The sequence below is a fragment of the Phoca vitulina genome, unplaced genomic scaffold, assembly GCF_004348235.1.
Source record: "Phoca vitulina isolate PV1807 unplaced genomic scaffold, GSC_HSeal_1.0 scaffold11, whole genome shotgun sequence".
NCBI classification, from domain to species: domain Eukaryota; kingdom Metazoa; phylum Chordata; class Mammalia; order Carnivora; family Phocidae; genus Phoca; species Phoca vitulina.
Genome location: NW_022589714.1, coordinates 5,312,373 through 5,322,248, shown reverse-complemented (window position 1 = coordinate 5,322,248; position 9,876 = coordinate 5,312,373). Strand labels below are relative to the sequence as shown.

General features: G+C 39.9%; 1 non-coding gene across 1 annotated transcript; it reads right to left on the bottom strand.

The window, feature by feature from the left end:
* Positions 1–9,062: 9,062 nt before the first annotated feature.
* LOC116635959 lies at positions 9,063–9,168 on the bottom strand. Its single transcript, XR_004300256.1, has one exon. It is a non-coding gene; the product is annotated as a U6 spliceosomal RNA (small nuclear RNA).
* Between the last annotated feature and the right edge of the window lie 708 nt (positions 9,169–9,876).

Below are 9,876 nucleotides of genomic sequence, written 5' to 3'. Positions count from 1 at the left end.
CACATCCCATGTGAATATTCAGACATTGTGCCTAGCCAAAAAAAAAAAAAAGAACAAAGAAAAAGAAATCTTTATCTTTTAGTTTTTAACATGTGTTTAAATTATTACATTAAATTATTAGATTTCATCTCCTGAAAAAATTTTGGTATGACATCTTTAAAACTGTTCCTCCCTGATATTTCCAAGTCAAACCCAAGTATTCAGGCAAAAACTAAGGCTTCTTAGGTCCCATCAACTAATTCTTCTCTGTATTTCTTCTGCTCCCTACTCCTGGAGGTCTTCCCATGCTGGAGGCCAGGTGAAGTGCCATGAGACGAAATCTCACAGGGAAGCAGGTTTCTCTATGCCACTAGCACCTAGCTGTGCAAGTTGTCAGTATGTGCTTCCACAGTTGCTTTACTCCCCATTTATTCAAGCAGCAAAGATTTATTGAGCAGCTACTACATATCAAGCACTGTTGTATACATTAGTGGGGAAAAGATGAATAAGGCACAGTTTCTATCTCAAGGACTCCCAGTTTTAGTGTGGATAAACAGCCAGGTAAAGGAATCTAATGAAACATTATAATATGTGCACTCAGAAACATAAAGGGTTTGGCATGGACATAGGAGAGAATAGACAACCATGCCTGAGAGCCAAAGGGGATTCAGAAAAGCCTCAAAGAGCAGATGACATTTGAGCTGGGTTTTGAAGGAGATGTTCCACATAAAAAGAAGGGATGGGGGACAAGAAGAACCTTCCAGAAAGAAAATAAAACATGTACAAGGCAGGAGGGTGAAAGAATATAATCCCTTCTGGGAGCCATGGCCTCTTTGGCAGGAGTCTGAGGTTTGTGTGAGGAAGTGGTATGTTATTAACCTGGAAGCTTGAACATCAGTCAGAAGGTGAAGGGGGCTTGTATACTTTGGGGGAGGGTGTTAGATTTTTTTCTTAAAGGCAATGAGATTCCTGTTTCCAGATTATCATCCTGGCAGAAATGGAGAGCATGGATTAGGGGGAAGAGAGGCTAGAGGTAGGAAGGCCAGCCAAGAAACTGTTATGTAGTATAAAGGCAAAGGAGGGACACATGAGAGAGATGTAGGCAACAGAATTGGTGAGACTTGACAGCCAGCTAGACAGACCCAATAAGCAGTTATGTTCTTGAAGAATGGTCATGGTAGAAGAGGGTGGTGAGCAATGTCTGCCTGTGGCTAATGAGATAACAAATACTAACTGAGCTATTTGTTGGTATTGGGGCTTAGGGTGGAGGATGAGCAGGAAAGTGGATACAGCAGTGGGTAAAGCATCTTCCCTCTTTTCAGGAGCTTGTCCTCTATCTCATTGTTCAAGGAGTGGTCTGAGCTGTGGACCAGCAGCATCAGCATCATCTGGTAGCTTGGGCAACCTCTCAGGTCCCACTCTGGATTACTAAATCAGATTCTACTTTCTAAGAGGATCCCAAGGTCAGTTATATGCACTTTAAAGTTTGAGAAGAATGGGCCTAGGGCAACTCTTGGAACTTTTTACATGAGCAGGAGGATGGTAGAGAGAGTAATAAAAGAGAAATTGCATAAAGCATAAATAAAAGTGCTGAAGGTTCAAATTGTTCATCTCAAGACTGTAGAGATCGATGTTTCTCTTTGCCCTGAAGTTTGTACCTGATCAGAATTGTGTGTACCTTATCTTGGCTCTCTGATATTTCTTCCACTTCATGTTTCTACTGCTATCCTTTGTGTACATGTAGCACTTAAAGATCCATAAAAGATCATAAAGTAAGTGAAGCTATTTGGGGGGCAGCTAAGATAACAAAAATTAATAGAAAATAACCAATTTGTTCTCATCTCTCTGACATCTTCATGAACTCATTATTTCTGGGATACAAGAAGCAGGTGAGTACGGCTTAAATAAAGACTACGCTAAATTCTCCAACTCCTAGGTCCAAGAGGAGACTTACAGGGGTCAGGCAGGGCCCATGGCCCCGGGGCTTGGTTGAGAGCCAGGCAGCGCCAGGTGTGGAGCATGACACTGTGTCATTGCAACGTTTCCTGTGATGATGCCTCAGGAGCTGTCCTTTGCTCCAAACATGAACCTTGGTGGTTGTGGCTCCTACCTTTTCAGCCTCTCAGCCATTTTGGTAGTATGACTTTATATGAAAGAAAACAATGTGGATCTAGAAATCTATGGACAAATAATAAATAATATTTGATTGAAGTTATAAAGGCACTTCAGGCCCATAACAGAAAAGAAAAAGCCTCTGCAAATGCCTAAAACACACCAAGAGAAAGAACAGTGTTTGTTGCCTTTTCACAAGCCTAAAATGGCATTCATCTCTAGAAACAAGCTTAATTTAAGCTTTGACATGTGCCATCAAACTCAAAACTTCTGAAATCTGATGATGTATTAGTTGCACCAAAAGCATAATAGAAGGTAGATCACATTCCCTTGCCCCTGTGATGACTGGAATGACTATGGATTCAAGCAAAGACATGACAAAGAAGAATGCATTAACTCACAAGTGCTAAAGTGATGCAGTCTAAACGAATCACAGATGATTTTGTGACATTGTCGAGTTGTTTTTCAAGTACCTAATAAATGAGAGGGATATTCTGTTCTGAACTATTCTTGTTTCTATGAGCCACAGCTGTGAAGAGAATTTCTCAGGAACAGGACAAAGACTTTGAAGCAGTCAGTAACACAACACACTCTGAAGGAATGGTTCTTTTATGTTACAGAAATCACTTTGGGGTGGTTTCTTAATAACACTGTCCTGGGAGGCACTAACATGGGCACTCTTGTTCTGACTGTCACTAGGTGTTGGGACTTAAGACGAAGTTATTTCACTCAGTGTTCTCATCTGTAAAATGGGAAGCATCCTAAAGTAGACTTAATGGGTCCATCAAACCATCTTGTGGTAATTTCTCTAGTTCCTAGGTATACAATAAATAATTTGTCATCAGCTTGTGGAAGTTCCTAAATTTCCCTCTCCACTCCCTCCCAACCAAAATAGCAAAGATGTGGGAGGCTGGAGCAGAGGCGTGTCATCACATTCTCCTTCTACCCACTTTTTGACCTGTGCATAAGATGTAGGGTTAGCAATGAATTTATTGAAGTTTAATTAGTGGATGGCTTGAAATACAGTTGCTCCTCTAGATGGAATGTCTTTACTGGCATAAATAGACAAATTCTTTGACACCTGTTCTGTAGCTACAGATCTGGCTACCTCCAAACTCATATTTAACATGGCACACATACTTCAGAGAGTGGGATCTAACTTTGTGAGAGGTAGCCAAATGGAAAGAGCTGGATGTGGCAACTGTAATTAGGGGGGAATTAACTCCTCATGGTGTAAACTTTGACCATGGGAGATATTTGACAGGAGAAATCCAGGCAGATAAATAGCAGATCTCAGGAGGGATGCTCTATAGCTTGTAAGTACGTGCATCTAGAGAGTGAGGGGGGAAAATCTCTGTGAGAATTGAAGGGAATACTTCTGTTCCCTTTCACTGACAAAGTTCCAAGTTACCTCTTCTTTGCATAGCTTGTGTGGATTCATCTTGTATGGCTGATCAGGAATGTCTTGTCTTTTCACAACTCATTTCGAAGCCCTGGCCATCATGATTAACTGTCAGCTTGTATTGCTTCTTGTCCTTCCCTGCATCACTCTCTCTCCCTCACTCTTTGTCCCCAGGGATTGAATCCCCTGATCTGTTATTGACATAAAGTAATAATATTACTGAATGAAATATACTTTCCTTTGAGCAAATGCCTACCATGCCTTTCTGTCAAAATGGGAGGCAGGGATTGGTTTATTAAAGAAAAGAACTGAAACATACATGCTGTTTGATGGCCCAAGATGTTGATTTAACACAATACATGCTTATTATCTTTGCACTTTTATTAAGATATTCTCACTCATCTACATAATCTTTTGATTTTGGAGTGAGAAAGAAACTTATAGAATGTGAAAGTGGATCATAGATTAGGGGTTAGAATCCTTTCAGAACAGAGTATTTATTTGCCTTTATTTGGGCAGAGACTGAAGAGGAAGCACCAGGTCTCACAGTGGAAGAGGAGGAAAAGTAGCAGGCAGTGATGCTCACAAAAGGTTTGTGTGTATGTAGGGTAAGGATGAAATAATAATGGGGGAGGGTCTTATACCACTGATATCAAGCCTTTGCTTCTTGGTGCATGTTTCATAGATTTCACATCTGTGCTGCTATATATCTTTTAAGTCTAAACAAAGAACTCCTCTAGAGGCTTGGCTAAGCCAAGACAATGAATCTAGGAAGAAGGATCTAAGAAGGTGACTCACAGGGAGATTTTCTGGTGCACCTGGAGTCATACTGCATTAATTGTCACTTACTTTGCTTAAGTCAGGGGAACTGAGAGCAAGGAGCTGGCCTGGCTACTCCAGGGGCAGTATCTTGGAACACCAAGACAGACGGAATTCAAGAAGGAGGTGGCAGTATTCAGTAGCGTCAGATACATACAGGTAAACACAATTATGATAAGGTTGATGAAAGTATTGACATGACTGGAGAGAGAGACTGGAATTTCTGGGGCTCCAAAATCATAACAAAAAGTGATGAGGTTTTTCATGAGGTTCCCAGTGTTGGGAGGCCAGAATTTGTATCCCAGCAACCTGTATGGCTTGTGTTGCATTCTAGGTTAACCTCAAAAAGGCAAAGAGTAGTGCTGGGGACGTTAAAGAGCTTCATGGAAAAAGCAATGTGATACCTTAAACATCACATTTACTTGTTTGATCCAGGCTCACACAAAATAAATTCTGTACAATGGGATTGGGTTGGGGGCTGCATTTCCTTAGGACCTAATCTCTTTTTTATTAATGATAAATAATTTGTAAAATTAAGATTGGCATCACACTTTGTTAGACCCAGAGTTGCTTAATGTTTATATACTAGAGGGAGGTTGCATTTCTTTCAGGATCATTGAAGGCCTACTGATAAAGAACAAGGATAGTAAAAAATAGACTAAAAAATATATTTTTAAGAAAAAAAAGGGAGAAATCTAAATGCAGATATCTTGGCATTCAAGCTATTATTGTACCTACCCTAGTATCAAATGTCTGCTGGTAAATGGGGAGTGGGCATTCGAAAGTATTCCTGCTCATTTGTAGCTTACTCTATTACGTTTTAATATTAATATGTAGCAACTTTATTATTTTTAAGATTTTATTTATTTATTTAATTGACAGAGGGAGAGAGAGAGACAGCGAGAGAGGGAACACAAGCAGGGGGAGTGGGAGAGGGAGAAGCAGGCTTCCCGCTGAACAGAGAGCCTGATGCGGGGCTCGATCCCAGGACCCTGGGATCGTGACCTGAGCCGAAGGTGGTCACTTAACCAACTGAGCCACTCAGGCACCCCAATATGTAGCAACTTTAATGCACATCTTTTACTTGATTCATCTGGTTCATTTACAGGTCTCTTCCACAGAAGTAATGTCCCACACTAATGTAGGTGCAAATGATTGCCTGTAATATATGAAAAAGGCTGTCCTAAGTGTTATTGGCACTCAAAGGCTATCACTAATAGATAGCCTTCCAGACAAGCCTCCAAAGTCTATTTAATCCATCTTGTAGCGACTCTGAGAGACCTGGTGGGACTGGAGATCACTTGGACATTAAGCCTGAGCTCCCCATGAACCCTACAGCCTCTGGGCTCTGTGTTTCCCCGAGAGCCTGGCAGCCGAAGCTGGGGGCTCTTGTCGTGGAAGAAGGAGGAAAGGACAGACAGACTCACTCCCAGAGGTAGGGGAGGGGATGGAAAGAGATAGACAGACCAGCACCATCACTCCATGGTGAGCCTTGAAGGCTGAAGACTGCCTGAAAATCATCAGTTGTCAACTTATTGCTGGTGCAGACCCAATAAAGCAGATGCTTGATTTGCTCAAAAATAGAAAGACGGATGGGTGAGTGATATTCTAGAGTAAGGAAAGCAATGAAGCAGTGTTTCTTCTTCTTCTCTTTTTCCCCTTGTTTTATAATATACCTGTCTCAGTTTGACATTATTTTTAAACAGACTATCTACTCCTGTGCTGGAAAAGGAGTGTGTTCTGATATGCAAATTTGGGCTATATTAAATGAATAGAAAGGAAGGCTGTGATCAAAAGATAACATTTTCTCCCTACACATAGTTTCCATTTTCATCGATTTCCCAAGCTCCTCAAATTTTTAAATTCTTATTTTTGTTCTTATTTGAAGAAAGGTAACTATTTGCCTGGATGGACTTGTTACCTGTAGAAAAGGATGCATTGCAAGGCATTGGGAATTTGCTGCTTCTCTTTGCTGAAGAAAGAATATTGTATAACTTCATAGAGCTTAAGCTGAGAAAATATCATTATGTATATACTTTTAGGTAAATACCAAAAGGAATGTTTAAGTTTTCTTCCTTTACCCTTCAGAGGGCATTCTTATTAGGGATCTGTACGATTAAATAACAAAGGAACAGGCAAGGGTACACAGGGCTTGAGAAAAGTTATTTTTTGTTGAAAAAACTAGATTGGGTTAACTCCACCCTACACTTAAACCAGGGCAGCACACAGCTACAGAACTTATTGTAAACTCTGTTGTCCTTGTGCCTCTGATGTACATAACACCCCTTTTTCGTGGCCGACATACATTTTAACTTGTCAAACCTTGTTAGTTACAAGAATATTTTTATTTTATTTTAGTAAGAAAGCCTCCACTTGAGAAAATGTGACACCAGCTAAGAAGCGTTTCTTCCTTCCTCTTATTGCTCTAAGTCCTCCAGAAGTAAAGTTCAAAAATTAGTGGCGGCTGCCTGTTGAGAAGACACTCTGTCAGATTAAACAATTGAACATTTTTGCAGTATGACATGAAATTCCCATTTTTAATAGTATTGTCACAAAGTTGCATCACAGGTACATGGTTCGGTTGTGAGTTGCCAGAGTTACCACTGGTTAGAGACCTTACCCGAAGGACCAGACCTAGTAAGGGAATGAGAGACATTTGTGGTTTTGATGGAATGCCTGTGTGGGGTTCCATTTATGCAGAACTCAAGAGTGGCTTTCTTGAAGATCCGAGTTGATGCTGATGTTTGGTCATCTCAACTTTGATAAAATATCTTAATGTTATCAGTGGGTGTTCTTTTGGCCAGGGATCTATGTCAGGTAATGTTTTGTAGTTCTCAGATTTGTTAACCTACAAAAGCCCTTCTGTGAAGAAATTTTCCTTGGAATCACAATTCTGTTTAAATTCTTTGGCAATAATTTTCCATCATACACTCTTTCATAAATGCAGACCCCATCTACTCCAATCTAATTCCTTATTGACTTAATATAAAATAATATCCAAATTAAATATTATAAGAATTATCATCTTTAAGTTCTTGTTATATCACATTATTGCAATCATTAAATTTATAATATTATTTCAGATGTTATAAATAATTCATAACAATGAAAATAACCATTAATTACTATTTATTTTATAGTGTCCCAAATTTCAAATAATATTGCTGTTGTTAAGTCACCCTTGAGGTTCACCTTCATACTGATGGTTATGGTAATACAATCATCGACCTGTATTTAATTTTGTATCACATAGATCTCACAACCTAGAGGCTAAAACTAACCTCTTTCTGATTCATTGTTCTTAGGAAGTCAAAATCTTATATGAAATCAATTCTTTGCTTCCTTTGTGCCCAGAGAAAAATCACTGAATAGTTAAGGTTGGGTGCTATCTTAACTCATGATCAAAATTGGAGGAGTACTTATTAACAACTTCTGGTTTCCTTGAAGAAAGATATTTCCCTTAGTGTCCTTTACTCTGTCCTACTCAAGGCAAGAGAATTTACTTTTCTTTTTTTTTAGGTTTTATTTATTTGACAGAGACACAGCAAGAGAGGGGACACAAGCAGGGGGAGTGGGAGAGGGAGAAGCAGGCCTCCCGCCGAGCAGGGAGCCCGACGCGGGACTCGATCCCAGGACTCTGGGATCATGACCTGAACTGAAGGCAGACGCTTAACGACTGAGCCACCCAGGCGCCCCCAGAGAATTTACTTTTCTGATTAGAGAGTTTGAGGGGAAAATCTGAGTGTGCCCCCTGGCTCAGTCCTTCCTTTTCCCTTTCTTACTGCAGAGACTACACATTCTGCTCTGATCCTCCAAGCTGTCTAAATTTCAGGGACAGGCTCAACCTTTGTAGGGAGACGGGGAACCGAGGTGTCCTTAAGTGACCCTTCCCTGATCTGATATCTGGTGCATGGGCTGAGGATCATGAGAAATAAATAAGGAGTGGAATTTGGGAAGAAAAGCAACACTCAGAGATTGAGACTTTGGAATGGGTCAGTCCATGGTTTTTTATTGTGCTGAGTTTGGCAGCTGTGGGTGTCTATATTGTGTTATGCTGCCCATTTTTACAATTGTGGGCAGAGTTGGGGGTTGGTGAAATGGGATTTTTTTTTTTTTAAATTGGTGAGTTGGGCTTTTAACTCATGTGGTCCAACAAATGAGTTTAGGTTTTAAAGTATAGGCTCTTTCAGTTTGCTTAGTATTACAAGAAAGCTGGGATAGGTTTAGATCTTTCAGGTGTTGGTTAGACAGACAATATTTGCTCTATTGACAGTGTTTTCCAGCCAGATCAGTAGGCAGGAATTTTAATGTCAAGGGATCTAAGTTCTGTATATCTTACAGAGCACTCACAGTGTTTGAGGTTTCAGTTGTACCTGCCAGGTCTAAGTAGGCAGCTCTGGACTGGTTGCCTAAATTCCATTTTACATTGTAGACCAAGAGAACACAAGGGAGGCTCTTGGCTAAGTTTGGGTTAATGTGGCTTATCATAAGTGTGGGTTATTCCTTATCATATATTACTTCAAATTGGTTCTGGATTTCCTTTTTCTTTCTTTCTTTTCTTTTCTTTTTAAGATTTTATTTATTTGTCAGAGAGAGAGACCACAAGCAGGGGGAGCTGCAGGCAGAAGGAGAAGCAGGCTCCCCACTGAGCAGGGAGCCTGATGTGGGACTTGATCCCAGGACTCTGAGCCAAAGGCAGACATACAACAGACTGAGCCACCCCCGTGTCCCTTTCTTTTCTTTTTTTGTTTTTAATATGGAATGCTTCACAAATTTGCATGTCATCCTTACGCAAGGGCCATGCTAATCTTCTCTGTATCATTCCAATTTTTTAGTATATGTAAGCTGAAGCAAGCACTGGCTCTGGATTTCTTAATGACAGAATCTCTATCTTTGGCCTTAGTTTTCAGAGAGCCAAACTCAGGGTCCAATTGAAGAAGTGTGGCAGATTTTACTAATGAAACAATAAAAGGGTCTGAAGCCCTTATTATGACAAAAACATGCACAATTTTTCAATGAATTAATAAAGTTATTGCAGACCCAGAACCTAGGAAGATAATGAAAAAGATGTTTTCTAAGAATTTCCCGTTTCTAAGGATCAGATTTGCCTAAAAAGTCAATAAGGAGCTGGAGTAATCTGAAAATAGTTCTTCAAATAGAGAGGTCCTATTCAGTACAACTAATAAAAATAATAGAAGAAATAAAATGAAATAAAAACTTAAAAGGCTGATGAACAAAAAGAGAAAGAGAACCTTAAGTGAAACACAGATATTAGAAGATACGCTGAACAGATATGAAGGGGGAAAATGAGACCTATGGAAAGGGGAAGATAAGATGTACCCAAGCTTACCTACTGTTAAAGGGACTATTTGAAGAAGAGGACTTGTTTTGCATAGTAACCAGATCGGAAAAATGAACATAAACCCCAAACAATGTAACAGAGAAAGAAGAGCAACATTTCAAGCACTGATAGAATGATTGCCTGAGGGAGCCAGTCCTCAGGACACAGCAAGAAAGGTGTTTTGGGTTTTTTTTAAGTTTCTATTTAAATTCCAGTTAGAATG